Source organism: Amblyomma maculatum, chromosome 1 (genome assembly GCF_055883805.1).
Source record: "Amblyomma maculatum isolate TAMU_Amacu chromosome 1, ASM5588380v1, whole genome shotgun sequence".
NCBI classification, from domain to species: Eukaryota; Metazoa; Arthropoda; class Arachnida; order Ixodida; family Ixodidae; genus Amblyomma; species Amblyomma maculatum.
The window spans coordinates 500,091,861-500,112,097 of record NC_139344.1 but is presented as its reverse complement, the minus strand read 5'-3'; the positions used below and the strand labels follow the sequence as shown (position 1 = coordinate 500,112,097).

At 44.7% G+C, this 20,237-nt stretch overlaps 1 long non-coding RNA gene across 1 annotated transcript in view; it reads right to left on the bottom strand.

The window, feature by feature from the left end:
• Window positions 1-19,559, bottom strand: part of LOC146210321 (uncharacterized) — a 150,353-nt gene extending 130,794 nt beyond the window's left edge. Inside the window, exons 1-2 of the long non-coding RNA XR_014708946.1 lie at window positions 19,374-19,559; window positions 18,848-18,892 (exon numbers count right to left, since the gene is read on the bottom strand). This is a non-coding gene — a long non-coding RNA (uncharacterized LOC146210321). The remainder of the gene's footprint in view (window positions 1-18,847; window positions 18,893-19,373) is intronic.
• Between the last annotated feature and the right edge of the window lie 678 nt (window positions 19,560-20,237).

Below are 20,237 nucleotides of genomic sequence, written 5' to 3'. Positions count from 1 at the left end.
TTTCACCTGGGGCACGGGTAGCTCTGCCCGAGGCTCACTCTGTGTGGCCTGGGCAGGTGCTAAATGCTGGTGTGGCACCCTGCACCGTTGTGCCATACCAGAATAACTTGGTTTTGCAGTGAACTGAAAAGCAGGAGTAGTAGCCAGTTTTTGTCGCGCTTCTTTATATGCCAAGTTTTCTTTTGTTTTGATAGTGATTACTTCTTTTTCAGTTTTCCACGTGGGGCAAGACCTTGAATAAGCAGGGTGTTCTCCTTCACAGTTAGCACACTGCAATGTGGTTTCGGTGCATTCATCAGTTGAGTGTTCTTTTGAAGCGCATTTCGCACAAGTTCGGCGACCGCGACAACTCTGTGAGCCGTGGCCGAATTTCTGGCAGTTAAAGCATCGTCTAGGGTTCGGTATATAATATCTTACACTAATCTTCAGGTAGCCTACTTCAATGGTGTCAGGGAGAGCACTGGAAGCAAATGTAAGGACAATGTGCTTCGTTGGGACTTCTTTGTTTTCGTTTCTTATCTTAATCCTCTGGACATTTACAACGTTCTGATAAGCAAGTCCTTCTAACAGTTCTTTTTCTGTCAAGTGTATGAAATCATTTTCTGAAATCACACCTCGGACAGTGTTCAGTGATCGATGAGCAGTGATCGAGACAGGTATGTCCCCGATAGACTCAATGTTGGACAGTTTCGAGTATTGCATGTAGTCTTTCAATTCAAACAGTAGGTCTCCACTTGCCAGTTTTTTCACCCTGTAACCTGCACCTAGTGCACTTGTCAGTGATTTCTCAACTATGAATGGGGAGATAATTCTTGCTGATTTTTGCTCTTCACTCATCATCATCATCATCAGCCTGATTATACCCACTGCAGGGCGAAGGCCTCTACCATATTTCTCCACTTAACCCGGTTCTGTGCTAGCTGCATCCACTTGACCCCTACGAACTTCTTAATCTCATCCGCCCACCTAACTTTCTGCCGCCCCCTGCTACGCTTTCCTTCCCTTGGAATCCCGTTTGTTACCCTCAGCGACCATCGGTTATCCTCTCTTCGCACTACATGTCCTGCCCATGTCCATTTCTTCTTCTTAATTTCCACTAGAATGTCGGTAACTTGAGTTATTTCTCTGACCCAATCTGCACGCTTCCCATCTCTTATTGTTACCCCTACCATTTTTCGTTCCATAGCCCACTGGGTTGTCCTCAACTTAAGTAGAACTCTCTTGGTTAGCCTCCACGTTTCAGCCCCATAGGTGAGTACAGGCAAGACACAACTGTTGTATAATTTCCTCTTGAGCGATACCGGTAAGCTGCTAGTCATAATCTGCGAGTGCTTGCCAAAAGCGCTCCATCCCAATCTTATTCTTATTTCCTTTTCATGGTCTGGATCTGCGGTTACTACCTGTCCTAAGTAGACATATTCGCCTACTACTTCCAGTATTCCGCTACCTAATGTAAACTGCTGTTCCTTCCCGAGGCTGTTGAACATTACCTTAGTCTTCTGCATATTGATTTTCAAGCCTACCTTTCTACTTTTTCTGTCTAGGTCATCAATCATTATTTGCAGTTCATCCCCCGAGTTGCTTAGCAAAGCAATGTCATCAGCAAATCGCAGATTACTGAGGTATTCTCGATCTACCCTTATCCCTAACTGCTCCCATTCCAAGTCTCTGAATACTTCCTCTAAACAAGCTGTGAATAGTACTGGAGAGATTGTGTCTCCTTGCCTAACACCTTTCTTTATGGGAATTTTGTTACTTTCTTTATGCAGAACTATGGTTGCTGTGCAGCCACTATATATATCTTCCAGCACTTTCACGTACGGCTCGTCTACCCCGATTTCGCAATGCCTGCATCACCGCCGAGGTTTCAACTGAGTCAAATGCTTTTTCGTAATCAATGAATGCTATGGTTATATTCCGAGCATTTTTCTATCACCTGATTGATGGTATGGATATGATCGATAGTAGAGTACAGTTTCCGAAACCCTGCTTGATCCTTTGCTTGATTGCAGTCTAAGGTTGTACTGATTCTATTAGCGATTACCTTAGTAAATACCTTATACATAACAGACAGTAAGCTGATTGGTCTGTAATTTTTAAGGTCCTTAGAGTCCCCTTTCTTGTGAATGAGGATAATGTTTGCATTCTTCCATGGTTCCGGTACCGTCGATGACACGAGGCACTGCGTATACAGGGTGGCCAGTTTTTCTAGCACGATATCCCCCCCGTCTTTCAGCAAATCTGTAGTTATCTGATCCTCTCCAGCTGATTGCCCCCTTTTCATAGTTTCTAGTGCTTTCTTGACCTCGTCCTTCGTCACTGGTGGAACGTCTGACTGTTTTTCCCTACCGCCAATCTCATTACGGTCCAGACTACTTTGGCTACTGTAGAGATCTGTATAGAACTCCTCGGCTACTTTGACTATCTTGTCCATATTAGTGATGACGTTGCCCGCCTTGTCCCTTATCGCATACATCTGGTTTTTACCTATGCCCAATTTCTTCTTTACCGCTTTAAGGCTTCCCCCGTTCTTTACAGCATGCTCAATTTTCTCCATGTTATACTTCCTTATATCGGCCACTCTGCGCTTATTGATTAGCTTTGATATCTCGGCCAATTCGATCTGGTCTGTTGGATTGGAAGCTTTCATAATCTGGCGTTTCCTAATCACATCTTTCGTCTCCTTAGACAGCTTACCGGTATCCTCTCTAACTATCCTACCGCCTACTTCTACAGCGCACTCAGTAATGATATCTCTGAAATTATTGTTCCTTGCCTCTAGGGTAATATCGCTATCCTCAGAGCTGAATACCTATTCTGTAGCGAGATCCTGAACTCTTCTGCCCTCCCCCTCACCGCTAATTCGTTGATGGGTTTCTTTCTTACTAATCTGTTGCGTTCCTTCTTCAGATTTAGGCTAATTCGGGACCTCACCATCCTGTGGTCACTGCATCGCACTTTCCCGATTACCTCTATATCCTGCATAATAGCGGGGGTTGAACACATTATGAAGTCGATTTCATTTTTAGTCTCTCCGTTAGGACTTTTCCATGTCCATTTCCGGTTCTTCCGTTTGCTGAAGAAGGCATTCATGATTCGTAAGTTATTGCGCTCTGCAACCTCAACTAGTAACTCTCCCCTGCTATTCCTAGAGCCAATGCCATAGTCACCTACTGCCTTGTCTCCTGTCTGTTTTTTCCCTACCTTGGCATTGAAGTCGCCCGTTAGTACAGTATACTGCGTCTTTACTTTTCGCATTGCCGATTCTACATCTTCATAGAAGCTTTCAACTGCCTGGTCATCATAACTACATGTAGGTGCATAGGCCTGTACAACCTTCAGTTTATACCGCTTATTAAGCCTAATTACGATGCCAGCAACCCTCTCATTAATACTATAGAATTCATCTATATTACCCGCTATATACTTCTCTACAAGGAAACCTACTCCTAGTTGTCGCCTCTCTGGTAAACCTCAATAACACAGTACATGCCCATCCTTCAGTACAGTGTATGCCTCATTCGGCCTCCTAACCTCACTAAGCCCTATGACATCCCATTTCATGCCCTCTAGTTCCTCTAACAGCACTGCTAAACTAGCTTCACTAGCTAGGGTTCTAGCATTAAACGTTGACAGGGTCAGTTTCCAATGGCGGCCTGTCCAGCAGAACCAGGCTTTCTTAGCACCCCCTGCTGCGTCACAGGTCTGACCGCCGCCGTGGTCAGTTGTTCCGCAGCCGCTGGTGACTGAGGGCCGGGGTTTCATGGAGCTTATCATAGGAGGTTGTGGCCAATTACAGCACCAGGGTGGCCAACTCCTGTTCTGGTGAAAGAGTGCATTGCCGGAGGTGTTCATCGGCATCAGGTCGCACCCCAAACCTGTTTATGCAATTCCATCGACACGTGGATTTTTTTTTTTTTTTGTTCCGGTGGAGAATTGCGCGGCACCGGGATTTGAGCCCCGGTCCTCTTGCATGCGAGGCGGATGTTCTACCGCTACGCCACCGCTGCACCCTTCACTGCACCCTTCACTCTTCACTATGTATCACTTAGTACTTTGGGAAAACTTCTTTGTTTTTTTGGAAAAATTCATGGGTTACATCGGTCCGCCCTCTTTTGAGAGGGCGATCAGTTCCAGAAAGAGAAGCAGCCATAAAATGTGATATTTTTCGGCCAAAGTGGCAGCCACCCACCATAGAGCCCAACAAGGGGACGGGAAAGGAGCTTGTACAGAGTCCTGGCCATGTCAGCTGTACACTCCGACTATAACCAAACACGGCGTAACGCAGGGTGGTTAACCACACAAGGTTAACCCTCGCCGCCAGGAAAAAGGAAAAAGCGAGAAGGGAGGAGAAGACAGGAAAGTTCTGAGAAAGAAGATAGGAAAGTGAAAGATGGAGGGGAGGTTAGGAAAAGGCGACTGCCGATTTCCCCTGGGTGGGTCAGCCCGAAGGTGCCGTCTATGGGAAGCGTGGGCCAAAGTGGTGTGTTGCCTCCACCAAGGGGCCTTAAGGGTCCAAACACTCGGCATCGGCTCAACCACCAGGATGCCCTTTTCCCCAGACACGACGATGCCACGCACGGCTAAGCGTGGGTGCTCGGGGTCCGTGGTGTCGCACAAAACACACAAACACCTGCTTTAACAGGTGCCCCCTGCGGGGTGTAATTACAGCATTGCACCACAAAAATGCAACGGAGGCCTTAATTGGAGATATCACCCACGATTTTGTAAAAGCCGATAAAAAAGGACAGGTTTAAAAATATGCTGGGTCCCCAGCCACATGTGGATCAGGGGGAATGAAAAAGAGGACGAATGTGCATCACGCGCCCATAACACTAAAATAAAATCACGAGGCTTCAAGGGATAATGAAACAAATAACAAGCTACACTTCGTAAAGCCTATTATTCAAGACTGAAATTATCGAGTTTTATAGAGCGTTTTTTTTTTTTCACGATCCTGTGTCGCCTTCGCATTGGACATACACATCTCACACACAACTTCATACAAGGGGAGTAAGAAAAACCTACATGTGAGACATGCAATAAACAACTGACAGTTAACCCCATTCTAATATTATGTACGAAATATGAGGAAACATTTTATGTGTTTCGATAGTAAACAAATCCCATTTCATCAGTTTCTCACAAAGAGAGAATGCTATTGTCGAAATTTCTTCTATTTTTGATGTTTTTAAACGAAGTAAACTTATTAATCAAAGTCTTGGCGCATGATGGCCTTAGTTTCCCATGTGCCCTAAAACCCAACACAACAACAACAGCCTCTTCGGTAACCAAATTTCTGTTGGTAACAACATTCCGGTAATGCATTCCTTTTCTGTCATCATGGGCTTTTTTCCTTTATATAAAACATCCATTCATTCCAGCTTAACCACCTTCCTGAAGGAGAAATTTGCATTTTCACTGGACCTCGTGGGATAAGTCGTGATGGCGAAACTCGAGTCTGCGGCGTGAAAGCAGGTGGCGCTGCAGTCGAGGACAGCTCTCTCACAGGCTTCACGGAAATTGCAACGGGTAAGCATGTGTTCAGTATTCAGCTAGGTGGACAGTTTCGCCTCCAAGCCAATAAACCATAACCATTACCCCTGGAGCGGAAGCTAATGCCTTACATTTATTCCAAAGCGGCTGCCACAAATACTACAGTACCAGTATGAAATATTTGCTCTCCGTCGATACTGCAGGTATCAAGTGTGTACAAGGCACAGTGGTGCTTACCTGTGCCTAGAGAATTTATGCACTTGCTGCAACCACCCATGACACAACAGCAGAAGAGGTGGATATACCTGTGTTAATGTCAGGATTTCCTCGCTTCCGACAGTGATCAACCGATAACCCCAAGCTAACATTAAACAGTTGTGGATACCTGGTCACTAGTGTGACCAGGTATCCACAAATAATAAAGATCGGACCTTAATGTGATGGTGGCGGTCCCCACGGCAGAAAGCCTGAACCACGCACGTACGTGATCCACCGGTTATGCCTGTAAGAGGGAGTGCCGCGGCGCCGTCTTGAAGACCGGAAGTCAATGAAGGGGATGACAGCTGTGCCCTGATGTCTCTGTGAACCCTAAAATCATGCGTAACCTCGCGTGATAATTACGCGTGGCTGTTACAGTGTGACAGAACATGTCTCCAAAGTGTATATGGGGAAATATGCAATATTGCATAAAAATTATAAAAAGGGGAGAAACAATTAGCAAAAATCCATACTCGTTGATTTCAATATGAGCATGCTAATTAATAAGCAGTAACATTAAGAAAGAACATCTGCAAACAACTAAAATCAATAATATTGGAAAAGTAAAATGGTAGGCTATCAGCACAATTTGGTAGAATTTTCTTGATTATGTAATTACCACCGTAATCTAAACTGCTCGCATAATCTCAGAATTTCAACGAGGCAAACGGAGCAGTCCGCGCACGAGGGCACCAGTCAAGTAGCACAGTAGAGCAAGAAAACCGAAATAAAGGGAAGCATGGCTTGCCGAGCGATGAAGAAAAGAGCACACAAAGCGTGAATTGCTGCACATCCTGTCTTTTTCTTGGCTCTTTCATTTCCTCAAAAGTAACAAATAAGCCAGCGATATAATGCGTTCCTATATATATATATATATATATATATGCACACATCAAAGTAGCTATTCGCTATTCCTAGCACGATTTTCGGTTTTGAAGCTTTGATCGTCACGCCGCCTTAAAGGTATGCGCCGGAGCTACGTGGGCAGGGAAAATTTTGTAGGCTGTAGGAAATCTTCACTACATTGCCACGCATAAAATTTTTTATCGCAAGATGAAGCTTAACTATTTAGCCCAAATTGAGAGAGAGAGAGAGAACAACTTTTATTTAAAATGCCTGCAGAATCGGTTAGGCTCCCTCCACGCAGGGAGGACAAGCTTTTACCGCGACGCGGCCACTACGTCAGTCTCGTGCGTTGTGCTCCTTGAGGTCTTGTTACGTCCCTCGCTACTTCCGCGGGTTCGAGAGGGCCGCCGCCCCCTTCTTGGGGGTGCTGCCCCCCCTCTCCTCGGTTTCGCTCGGTCGCTGCCTCTCTAGAGCTGCCGAGACCTGCTGGACGGCCTTGAGTTGTGTCTCTTGATCACAGCTCCTCGTTGCAGCCTCTAGCTGCGGCGGGATCGTCGTCTTCTCGCTGGCTTCGCGCGGATTTACTCTACAGTCCCAAAGGATGTGAGCCGCGGTGGCTCTCTCCTTCGCGCATAGTCTACACATGTCGCTCGCGTGCACACTCGGACACATGTGCTTAGCTAGCACCGGGGTAAGCAGGGACCCTGTCTGTAACTGTCTGTATAACACTGCCTCCTTCCGGGTAAGCCCCGGGTGAGGTGGCGGCATAGTCTGTCTGTTCAGTCTGTACCATTTCACTATTTCGTTGAAGGTGGTCATCTTGTCCTTGGCACTGCGCCGCGACCAAGACTCCGAGTCGGCCGTGCTTGCAGCCGCGCGGTTGGTTAGTCCTCGCGCGGCCGAGTTGGCCGTCTCGTTGTGGTTCACGTTTCCGCGTTCCGACACGTCACTGCCCATGTGGGCCGGAAACCACTTGATCACCACAGGACTTTTGCGTTCGATGTCTTCGGCCTTGCGCAGTATGCGCGCGGCCTCACTACATACCCTACCCTTGGCGTAGTTCTTCACTGCCGTTCTAGAGTCACACAACACTGTAGTGCATCCGGGGTCGGAAACGGCCAAGGCGATGGCCACCTCCTCCGCCCGGTGCGCTTCTCGAGTCCGGACGCTCACCGCGGTCTTCGTTGCACCCGTCGATGCCCCGACAACCACCGCCGCGTATGCGTCGGTGTTCCCTCGATACTCCGCCGCGTCCACGTAGGCGGCGCCTTCTTCTCTGGCGTGGAGGTCTACGAGAGCCCTGGCCCTCGCCAACCTCCGCTCCCTGTTGTGCTCGGGGTTCACGTTCTTCGGGATCGGGAAGACCCTGAGCCCAAATTGACATTCTTCTAAACCATTAATCATGTTGGCTATAGGGGCCATATGTAACAGAAAATATATTTAGAAAGCTGTGTATTCATAAGTCACTGAGAACAAAATATATCAGAAAGGCTGCGTTAATCATATCTGGTTCACTTTTCATACCCTTCTACTTCAAGATGACAGACATGGAGTACGACTGAAATCGACAATATGCAGATTGTCTTCCAACTTGAGCATCACAAGAATTTTGTATCTTTTTCCCAGCTTTACAAGAGACAATAACAGATTTTTTTGCAGATAGTGACAGTGTAGGGCAGTATTGTTTATGCATCCAGAAATTATGACACCAGAGCTTAATGGTTTTTGCTTGGTGCATGTGAAGAAATTAAGCAGGAATAAGTTCTTAAAAGAGGTCCATATTTTAAAGCAATGAAACTGCTCATGGATCTTTTTCTCAATGTGAAAAATACAGGTGTATGTTAATGAAGCAATGAAACTGAATTGAAAATGAAAAATAGGTTATGTATAAACAAAGAAGGAGGGTAAAAAAGTAGGAAAGGAAAAGCTCGGAAGCACATCACATTTTTCACTGTGGCCATGGAAAAAGTCTGGCTCTTCTGGACGATGACACCGGCTAGGCAGTTTCCATCAACCTTAGCCTCAGACCATTTGTGCCAAGTGAACACCTTACTGCAACAATTCTAACTAAAGACCACTATTGATAATACGTCTATGGAAAAGTTTCGCTTCTCGTCTTGCAACTCATTACATGATGAAGCTGAAAAAAGTTCCGCTTATAATAAAGTTGGCTATGAGCTTGACAGTTTTCACTGGTGACAGTTTTCACTTTTTGACAGTTTTCACTGGTGCAGTATGTTACTGTGAATGGTACATCTGGCCACTCTATTGATGTGCACTCCACTGGTGTCTTATTCATGACATGCAGTGTTTATTCCCTTCAAATTTAATTTATCCTAAGAGTGGCACAAGGTTGCTGCTGCAAGGTGCACGATGCAAACCAGCAACTTTCACTTGATGTACTAGTGGTGAAAGTGTGTTGCTATTGCTAGGGGGAAGGACTATACAACCAAGGCACAGCAGAAGCCAAACATTATAGTGATTGTGGACAATCCCTGCCAATTCTAGTTCATCGGGACAGTTTGTCCATATCGTAACAGTAGCAACTGGTGGCTGCATGGGCAGCAAGAGCGCAAGTATGCTGCAAAGGTTAAAACATGCCAATGATAGTACCTTTTTGCTTCATGCACGTTGGCTACAAATGAATTATTTCTTCTCTATTCCTCTATGTGAAAACAGTTGTTTCATGCATTCTGTCTCGCTTAACTGATCAGTATTAGACATATACCTTCACCAGACATGGCACTTTGGGCTGGTGGCGGAGAGAAATGGATTAATATATTGTAGCAACAAATTGTCATTAAACTTTTATCCCTTACTTCGTTTGCAAAAAAAAAAAAAAACTTGCTTTTAGAAGTTGAACCACTTATACCACACCAAAAGAGCAACAAAACGCTGTTTAGTCACCAAACTAACGAAACAAAACTCGCGAGTGCAGTCAGAGGCAGCAGATGGCAACGGGGCATAACACAAACAAGATTGTTCTCAAAAGTGCCACATGGCTGTCATTTATCGAAAAAGTAGCATACAAAAACAATGTTTCATACTGTAAAGGTCTGATGGTAGTGCGGATGATATACAAATTTTGGAATTGGTTTCCAAGATCAAATAAAGGGTGTGCATGTCATTCATGAAAGCGGACGAGTAACGAACTTCGTGCTTTACACATAACCAAACGTCAATCACAGCTGTTTCATTTAGAGTTCCAACAACAGAACTCACTTGAAAGCTTGCAGAAGCCGCACATTACTGTCAGTAGAACAAAACCAGTCATCCCGAAAGCAGCCAGGTGCTTTTAATCTCCGCATTTTCATTTCATTGTCGCCTTGCGAAATGCACAAATCATTCTCACTGCATGCACGGTGGAACGTGTCTGCACGCAATAGAGGCGGCCAGAAAGCACAGCTGCGGATGACTTGCTTGTTTTTAAATGCAGGTCTTTTCCTTACCGGACGGCGTAAGTAATACAGTCGTACCTTAGTGGGGATCTTGCCGAAATACAAGGTTCGGGTTACCTCGTAAAATAGATCGCACTTCGGGGCCGATTTGCATGTAAGCAGTATGTAACAAACCTGCGTCTGAGCCACGAAGGGCTCCGTGGAGCGGCCGTGCACCAGGGATTGAATCAATGCAGAAATCGCATTTAGTTCATCCGGGGCAAGACAAGATGACTAGCCTCATGCGGTCTTCGGAGAAGACTCGTGGCACAAGTATAGCACAAGAGCGCACACACACATCCACACAACAACACGGGCACCAAGGCCCACGGGTCGCTAGCATGGAATGGGGGTGCTGGCCGCAGCTCATAACAGCCAGCAGACGGCCTCTTCTCCCTCTCCATCTTCGTTTTCCCCCTCGAGCCGCTGTCCGCGGCTCGCACGTGTCCTTGATGCTTTTTCGAAGAGATGTGGATCTTAATGTCGGACTTGCCACCATGTGAAACATTAACATCACAGGCACCACGCGGTGCAAAATCCGAACTTCTTTCCTTTCTTAGACAGCACGAAGCAGGGAAATCCTCCCGCGTACGACTTCGAAAATACTTGTAAGTACTGTCGTGGCTTTGAGCCCGCCATTGCACTGCGAAATCGCTACTACTAAAACTTCAGAGTCATACTGAGTCGGATGCGGCCGCAGATCACGCAAAAATAGAGGCCAACACCAAAGTTGTCCAAACACGTGAACAAAGGAACAGCCACTAGCCTGGCGGAGGCAGTATTGAGTTTTGGATATGGATTCGTGTTCCCCCGAGTAGACGACAGAAGTAACTACAACGTTTGCAGCTGCTGATGATGATATCACAAATATGTGTTTCCCTCTCGTAGCTGCCAAAGGTACCATAATAGTGTTAACATGGCCTCCGGGATTACCCTTCCGCGCGTACAGTGGCTAGAATGATAAAGTGTGATTACCGCCAAGCGGCGCCTATGGGAGCATTGAAGCCGCCTGGTGATGCTTCCGCTGGTGATGCGGACAGCTGACAGCCGTGTGGTGCGGACGCGTGTTCCATCGCTCCTCCGATTGCACGTGGCTACCGGAAACGGACGGACTGGCGACAGCGGGAGCTTCCGAAGCGTCAAATAGATGAGTTCTTTCTTTTATTACCTTATTTCTTTTTCAGCTAGTTAGGTTAGGTGCAGCCTAAAGAATAGATTTTAGCTCTTGGTCCTAGCGGCCTGGTTTTTCGTGCCGGCAGCTAGGTTTTCTTGGCGGTTATTGTTTAGCTATCTTGTTTAGATAGATATTTTTCTTTCTAGGCTATTGGCATTCGCAGATTTGGTTTTTAACGCGTGTTTGCTAGTCGTTTCTTGTGTCTTCTTTTGGCAATTTGTATATTCTAAGAATTCGTAACAGTTATAGTTCAGTCGATGAGCGCTTAAGATGTGCAATCAAAATAAGGTAAAGTGCACTCAGTGTGAGGCGCAGGTTAATCTCAAAGAAACGCGTTTTGATTCTGTAGGTGAAGCGGAAGGCAGCGACTTTTTGTGCCAATGTTGCGTACTGAATGCACGTCTAGATAGATTTGATCAAGAAAGGGGCAGTTTAGTGTCTCGTGTGGAGGATTTAGAACATGAAGTACATTTGCTAAGGACGGAAAATCAGAAACTGCTTGGACAGCTTACTCAGATTGAAAAGAAAGGGGCCGACTTTGTCCTTGGAACCAACAAGGACGAACATTCCAATGCGGGCCACGTGGCTGGGGCCAGCACTGGCATGGAAGGCATAAGCAAAGTAGGTCAGGCGGATCCGAACCGTCAGAGTTATTTAGAAGCAGCTAAGACGCCGGAAAAAAAGGAAGAAGTAAGGAAGAATGAAAATCCCAGAGATAAGGACACAGATAACCGAAAGCAGGAGCCAACAGTTGGGAGAGGGAGAGAGAAGGCCCAGGTGCTTATCGCCGGAGATTCTAACATGAGCAGATGCAAGCGAGATATCTTGGAACGTGTAAGGGGTGATAAAAGAGTGTTGGTTGGAGCCTTCCCAGGGAGAACAATGAGGGATGTACTAAAAGAGAGTAAAAATAGGCTGTTGAAGGATTCCGCAGAGCGCAGTATGGTAATAGTAGCCGCGGGTCTAAACGATGTCCTAAATGGTGACGCTCCAGGAGTGGTGGAAAGTTTAGCTAAGGGAGTTGACGAGATCAGGGAGATAACACAGCAGACGCAGATAGTTGTATGCACAGTACCAGAGGTGCTAGGATTGAACGGAAAGATGGAAAAGGACGTGGTGACAGTTAATCAGGGCATAAGAAAGTTAAGCCTGGAGAAGCGTTTCGAAGTGGTTGAGGTAAACAGGGAGGTACATAAAGCAGGTTTTGGTAAGGCTTTTCAGCGAGATGGCATTCATTTTAACAGAAGGGTCGGAGCAGAGATCGGCTGGCGCTTGGCAGGCAGGGCTGTAGCGTTTTTAGGCGGTCCGCAAGGACTCCGTGCACAGAGGTAGTTAGAAGTGAAGCAGAAGAAAGTGTAATAATGGAGGCTGAGCTCCCAAAAATGGCAAAGAGTATGTCGAGAAAGAAAAGTACAAAAAAGAAATTTAACACTAGGATCAGCTACATAAACATGCAAGGAGGTAGAAAAAGAGCGAAATGGCTAGAGATAGAACAGCAGTTGAAGGATGACAAAATAGGTGTGTACGCTCTTTGCGAGACTCATCTCAGGGATCTAGAAGATCCGCCGTTTATAGAAGGCTACGTCTGGGAAGGGTGCAACAGAACGAGAACGGAAAGAAAGGGTGGAGGCGTAGGTATGTTGATACACCAGGGAACAAATTGGCAAAGAATTAAATCATCTTGTAAAGAACATATCTGGGTTTCAGGAACCATTGCCGGCACAAGGACATGGCTAGGGGTAGTTTATTTAGGAACAGGACATCAATGCAGGCAAGAAAACAGGGATCTTGTTGAATGTCTCAGTGACGATATAAGCCAGTTTGGAAATGGGGCCAATATTATTCTGCTGGGGGACATGAACGGCCACATCGACGATCTGGATGGATACACGGATTGTACCGGGAAGCTAATGCTAGATTTCTGCGAGCGACACGATCTAGTTATAGTAAATAGAGAAACAAAATGTGAAGGCCAAATCACGTGGGAATTCCGCAACAGGCAGACGACCATTGACTATTGTCTAATGTCGCAGGAAATTTATAGCAAGGTCACAAAAATGGAAATAGACGAAGAAGGGGAGTGTAGTCTGGGAAGTGATCATAAACGTATTAGTCTGCAGATGGGGCCCTTGATGAAATGAGAAATGGAACTTAGACAAAACGTAAACGCAAAATTAAACGACGATCAAATAGCGCAGATAGCAGCAGACACAGAGGAAGCAATAGAGAAAAGCCCCATAGAGGACTGGGATTATGAACAGGTAGAACTACTCATAAGGAGTAAAATTCAGGAGGTTAAAGTAGCAAACCGCTGGAATGGAAAGAGGAAGCCACGGAGCTGGTGGAATAAGGAAATCCGGGAAGCTATTGAACAACGACGGGCTGCTTCAAGGGAACACTGAATGGCAGAGAAAGCACAGGCTTCTCAGGAGGAAATCGACCAAAAATGGGAATCATATCGACAAAAGAAACTTCAAGTGCAGGCCCTCGTCCAAAGTAAAATAAGACAGTCCACCGATCGCTGGATGGCTGATATACATGATGCCTCTAGAGGCGGAGCAAGAAAATTCTGGAACCATATAAGCTGGCTAGGGAAGAAGAATCAAAGAAAGCAAGATCGGATTCAAGATAACGAGGGAAATTGTTTAAAGGGGGACAACGCAGTGAACTACATTACATCAGTTATAGCTGAGTCATTTAAGAATGACGATAGGGTAATCACCGCAAATCAGGAAGCAACACAAGGTAGCAGAATACAAAGCACCTTAGAACTGACCAATCTAAACTGGAAAAAGGCAGAAAAAAATATTCCTAAAAACACATCTACAGGAATAGATGGAATTCCGATCAAGCTGATTAATGAACTCGGTCCAAAAAGTAAGGAAACGTTGTTAAAAGCTTTGGAAACAGTCATAGCGAATAAGCAAATTCCAGACAGCTGGCGACAGAGTAAAATGAATTTGATTTATAAAGGGAAAGGAGAAAGGATGCACATAAAATCCTACAGGCCGATTACCGTAACATCTGTAATGTACAGGTTAGCCATGCAGGCGGTGAAATTAAAGGTGCAAGCATGGGTTGAAAGTAACAAGATACTCGGAGAACTTCAGAACGGCTTTAGAAATGGTAGGCGCTTAGATGATTGCCTGTTCGTGCTTACCCAATGCATCGAAATATCTAGAGTGGAAAATAGACCTTTGTACTTGGCCTTCCTGGACATAAACGGGGCGTATGACAATGTAAGCAGGGAACTCCTGTGGAACATATTAAAAGAAGAAGGTAGCGGTTATGAGATAATAGAGTTCCTACAGGAAATATACCGGGATAACAAAGTAGAAATTACGTGGGAAGGGATAAGAAGTACGGAGGTTGTCAAAGTATGCAAAGGATTAAGACAAGGCTGTCCTCTATCACCGGTGCTGTTCATGCTTTATATGATAAACCTGGAACGGAGGATACAAGACAGTAACCTAGGTTTTAACCTGTCATACAGATTAGGTGGAAAGGCGGTAGAGCAGCGCCTCCCCGGTTTGATGTATGCAGACGATATTGTGCTGCTAGCTGAGAGTCTGGAAGAATTGCAAACTCTAGTTAAGTATTGCGGAGACGAAGGGGACGCTCTAGGCTTCAGTTTCAGCGCAGTTAAGTCGGGTCTGATGATTTTCAACGGCTCAACTGATCAGGGTATTAAAATTCAAGGCCTTGAAATACCTAGAGTAGCAGAATATAAATAGTTGGGGGTATGGGTAAACGAAGGATTGGCATACATTGGAAAGCATGAGCAATCACTTAAGGCCAAGAAGGAATGCCGGGATAATGAAGCATAAGGCATTGTGGGGATACAATAGGTATGAGGTATTGAGGGGTATTTGGAAAGGAATTATGGAAAGGAATTTGGAAAGGCCTTACTTTCGGAAATGCGGTTTTGTGCCTAAAATCAGAGGTACAGTCGACATTAGAAACAAATCAGAGATCCGTTGGACGATTAGCACTAGGTGCCCACGGCAAAACTACAAATGAGGCGGTACAGGGAGATATGGGCTGGGCATCTTTCGAAGTACGGGAAGCTCAGAGTAAAATATTATATGAGGAACGCCTGAGGAAATTGGACAGTAACAGATGGGCAGCTAAGGTATTTAAATACCTGTACCTGTAAGCGTTGAATCACAATGGAGGAAAAGAACTAGGAAACTAACTAGTAAGTATGTTAGTAACAAGGATGGAGAAATAAAGAGCATTAAGCAACAGGTAAAAAACACAGAAGGATAAATTCGATGGAAAAAAATCAGATTTTGGAATTATACCGAAAGTGGAAAGTGCAGATCAGGAAGGAAGATTTCTTTGATAACTCAAGAGGTAGTGCCCTACTTTTTGAAGCTAGATCAGGGTGCCTTAGAACATGCAGCTACAAAAAGAAGTTTAACAATGGAGATGACGCATGTGCTGTATGTGGAAACTCCAGTGAAACAATTGACCATATTATACTCGAATGCAATGGTATCCATCCGGAAGTTGATACAGGCGCAATCACTGTTCCTGAAGCTCTGGGGTTTAGAGATAACAGTGGCCGCGTGAATAAACCGGCGGTGGAAACTAGCAAAAAACGGCGGGAAGATTGGTGGCTTAAAAGCAGAGAAGTGACATAATGTTAGTAATGTAGGAGCAAAAATTAATAAATAGAATGATGGTTTAGTTAACAATTCTAAATCAATAATTAAGATATATGGAGAAAAATGAGCATGATAGCTACTGCTACCACCCCGTTTCAAAGGGGACGCTCCTATATTCCATCCATCCATCCACGTCAGGTCGGCGCATGAAATGCGTGCTTGAACCCTGGAGTGCGCACGGGATGTGGGCGCTTTGCGTTGTTTTTTGGTGCAAATTCTGCCTCACGGCTCATCATACACTGGTATGATGAGCCGGCGACAAAGTCATTGTTTTGTACCTCGTTACAAAACCGAGTACAAATCGTACTAGATATGGTTGTTCGGTGTGCGAAATTATTGAAAGGCGCAACGCTGCTGTTTTGCGAGCTGCTTTAGAAAATAATTACTGTCACGTCAGCTTTGGCACGTTATTTATGGCACAACTGCTATGTTAATTGATAGAACGAGCGTGGGTGGCCCCTTTGTACGGCGTATTCCGGACTATTTTTCTGATTGTGCCTTGATATGCATGTGTCAAAAACCGTTTCAAGGAAAATTTCAACAGCACTTAGGAAGCCAGGTGTACAGACTACATCATTCGAAGGCTTATTCCAGTTCAGAAGAGCGTGTTGTCGGGCTAGTTGGTTCTCGTGAACTGTTTGTGTGTTTCTTCCTGTGTCCTGTTGAAGTTGTTGCGCATTTCTCTTATATACTTATTCCAGTCCAGAATTGTTTTAGGAAAAAATGAAAACTTAAATACATTAATGCGGCATTGATAACTCAATCTTTTTCATGTTGTCTTGAATACCGGTACAATCATTGTAAATGCTGTACAAGAACTTCAGTCAGCAGATTTTTCTACGGGTTGCTAAAGTCTTCCACCCAATACGGTCGCCAAGTTCAGAGCTCGATACAAAAGTGATAACTGCCAGTTATTTAAATAACGCCACTGAAGAACCGAAAAAAAAAAAGTGGCGGTAATTTAGAAATTTTCCCAATGCTTCAGTGCCTGCTAATCAACTATAAAATGAAATTTGTTGTGCAGCAGAGGTGTTTTTTCTTGTCTCACAGAAGAAAAACAGCCAATTAAGCAGCCCAGGCAAAATGAGTAGCGAAGCAAGACAGTAACTGCAAAAACAAAATTACTACTATCCCCAAGTGATTCTTCAGCTGCTCACCTATCTATTCGGAAAACAAAAAATTCAGGGGTGGTTTACTAGCGTGGATATACATGCAATGTTTACAGCTCATGTTTAGAAAAGTATTGCCTCCTGTAGCTTTGTTATGCCATGCCTTGCCACGTTTAGCTAAGTACTTAATTAGGTCTCCTTAATCCTAATGAAAACCCAAGGAACTATTTAACGTCTTTAGTGCAACTGTGTCATATAGGATGAAACCAACGACCGTCGATCAAAGCGCAGCTTGAATGACTGGCAGCTTAATACGTGAAAAAGAAAAAAAAACTGGGTACCAAAATTGCGGAGTGGTCTATCTAGCACTGTGGCCAGCAAAGTTAATCTTTTTACCTCGGCCAGTGTCTGGTGGCAGTTACTGGCGGCAAGTGTTTCTTGGAGTGATTGCTCAAAGGAGGTTTTAAAGCCACCCCAGCGAAGTCCCGCTTAGAATGCTGGTTGTAATTCTTCCGCTTAAAAATGGCCGCTGCATAGCATAATAAAATTACATCGGCATGACTTAGATAGTTGACAAATAAATAAAGATGCCGTGTAAAAGTGGAGGTCGCAGTAAGAGCAGAAAGTATGCATCGGATCTTGAAGGGATGTCTCAAACGTGGCTGATTAACTGCGCGGCGAGCAGACGACACGCAGTGAGCGGACGTGTAAGCGTTTGTCAACGCCCCCTGGATCTCCCGCTCCGTAGCATCACGGAAGGGCTTCAGAATCGGTAGCGCGGTCTGCACACTTCCCCTATTCTAGCCACTGTACCGTGCACGTGTGATGTTATCTCGGAGGCCATAATGTTAATAGATGTCCGCACTTTTTTTTTTTTTTCCGAAAATGAAACATTTTTCGAAAAATTTTCTGCAAGAGTCGTAAAATCGTAAGACTCGTCAAAATTCGTACATTTTACGGAAAATTCGGAAGAGTTGGCAGGTATGCTGAGAAAACCTCAGACCATCGCGCCGTTCTTGTCTCCTTAAAGTTCTCGGTTACTAAACAGAATATATATTTTTTTAATTTTCTGAATTCGATTCCCCTGATGACATTTCAATAACAGACACCCTGGCTGATGAATTTGAAGAATTTCTTGTGCCGAGTTCCACTTGTGATGTGAACACATTTGGCAAGTTATTTTTAACCTTGGCGAAAAAATGTATTCAACACTTTGTTCCTCTCAAGATAAAGAAATATCAAACTTCGGTGGATGACGCATGATATCTTTCATCAAACACGGTGTGCACACAGGCTAACCCATAGCAAGAAAATGGGCCACAATAGCACGTTTCAATAAAGCAAAAGAGGAGCTTTGACTGAAAATCAACTCTGCTAGGAATTTCTTCTTTCGTGTGCAGCTGCAAGACCTGCTAAAACTAATCCATGTAAATTCTGGTCATCGGTATTGCCAAGTGTTTTATGACAGCTACTTCAATGATGATTAACAATAATTCTGCAAATGATTCATTTCTCATATCGAATGCATTTATTGAGTATTTCCACTCAGTTTTTGCTTGTGACAATATTATTCCGCCAGTTACCATTGCTCGTAGTGACGTGTCCATTAATAACATTAAGATTTCCGAGGAAGGCGTATTTACCTTATATTGAAACTCGACATCAAGATGTCAGCTGGGCTGGATGGCATCCCAAACTTATTTCTGGTATGGTACTCATTATGACCCTGTCTTTGCACCTCACCCACTGACGCCCATGCTCCGGATCACGCCAGTAGCACATGCGCCCCGAAATTTTAGCGAAACGATCACGATCCACAATTTCCCAACAGACATGCTTCACGCTTTATGTACTTACCTCGGTACACGCCTGGCTCGATCGAGGCGGCCGCGGCTGACATATCTGTTTGACGAAAAGGAAAAACGCGTGTGCGCTTATGCCTTTTAATTGAAATGAGCGCTTTACTGCTACAACATGATTGATAAAAACTGGTGCGTTTAAGTGCATACTTTGAAAAGCCAACTAATGTACCAACGCGTGCCCGCAAAAACAGCGTACGATATGCGCATGTGGGAAGCCCGAGAGCACTACATTTGATATATTCTCACTCGCTTTCGTAACCACGCCGAGGCGTTCAATACATTCCGCGGTTAAACTGGTGGCATTACAGCTGTTGACACATATTCTGGGCACCCGCTACAGATATATACATATACATATATTGTTCCTTTTCCGCACCATTCATAGTTTCGCAAAGCGCACGCGATCTGCAAAAGCGGCATTTCGATTCAAACTTCAGTAATTAAGGTCTTTCAAATACACCTATTTTGCGAAATACTTATTTCAGGCTCCAGAAAAAAAATAAATTTTTGTTCAGACTTACTGCGCCGCTGAAGATGCTTCCGATTGACAGCCCGAGAACAAGGCCCTCCCAACCCCCCCGCCCCACCAAAAAAAAAAAACGACGCTCAAGCAACAAGTAAGTAAACACTGGAAAGGCGGGGAGCGGATAACCACCATAGCTGGAGCGCAGGGGCACATTGTCCAGGGGCAAAGACCGAGCAGAATGAAACTTAAAAGAAAACAAAACAAAACAGCAGTATAAAAATAAAATTTTAATAATAAGGTTTTATAATATTGTAGTTTTTAAATCTTGTAACAGCTATTTTATCAATAAAAAAACATGTTTCACAATTCACCGTGGCACTAGTGAAATGCTGCTGTCACGTTACGTCATCATAAACTAAGCAAAGGAAAAAATGTGTGCAACAGCAAGTGAAACATTGATAATACTATTTATAACTTAAAATTACGGCTGAAAAAAGGGTTACTGTTTATTTTATTAATAATTTTAACTTATGTAGGTATCGTCAGCGTTTGGCGCGTTGGAACTTGGTCATTGTCGCACATGGCCACGGTGCTCATTGTATATTTCAGTCGAAGCGTTTCGCGTACTCATATATCAAATCCTCCAGAGATTAGCAAGGAGGATGTGAGAAATCCGAGCTTGATTGCTACAATCAAGCGCGTAGTTTTGGACGCGCTTGATTGTGACGTACAGTTGCAGACGAAGTTTTTCTCGTGTAGTGCAATTTCTAGCTTCGCTCTGCATTGTGCGCTTTACTCGACGCAAGGAAATTTGGCTCCCCGTGGCCTGCTTATCTCGTTGTTTTGCCGAAGGTATTCCGCCTTCAAATACGCAATTACTGCAGTGTTCTGTTCCACAGCTCTAAGGCTGTACTACAGT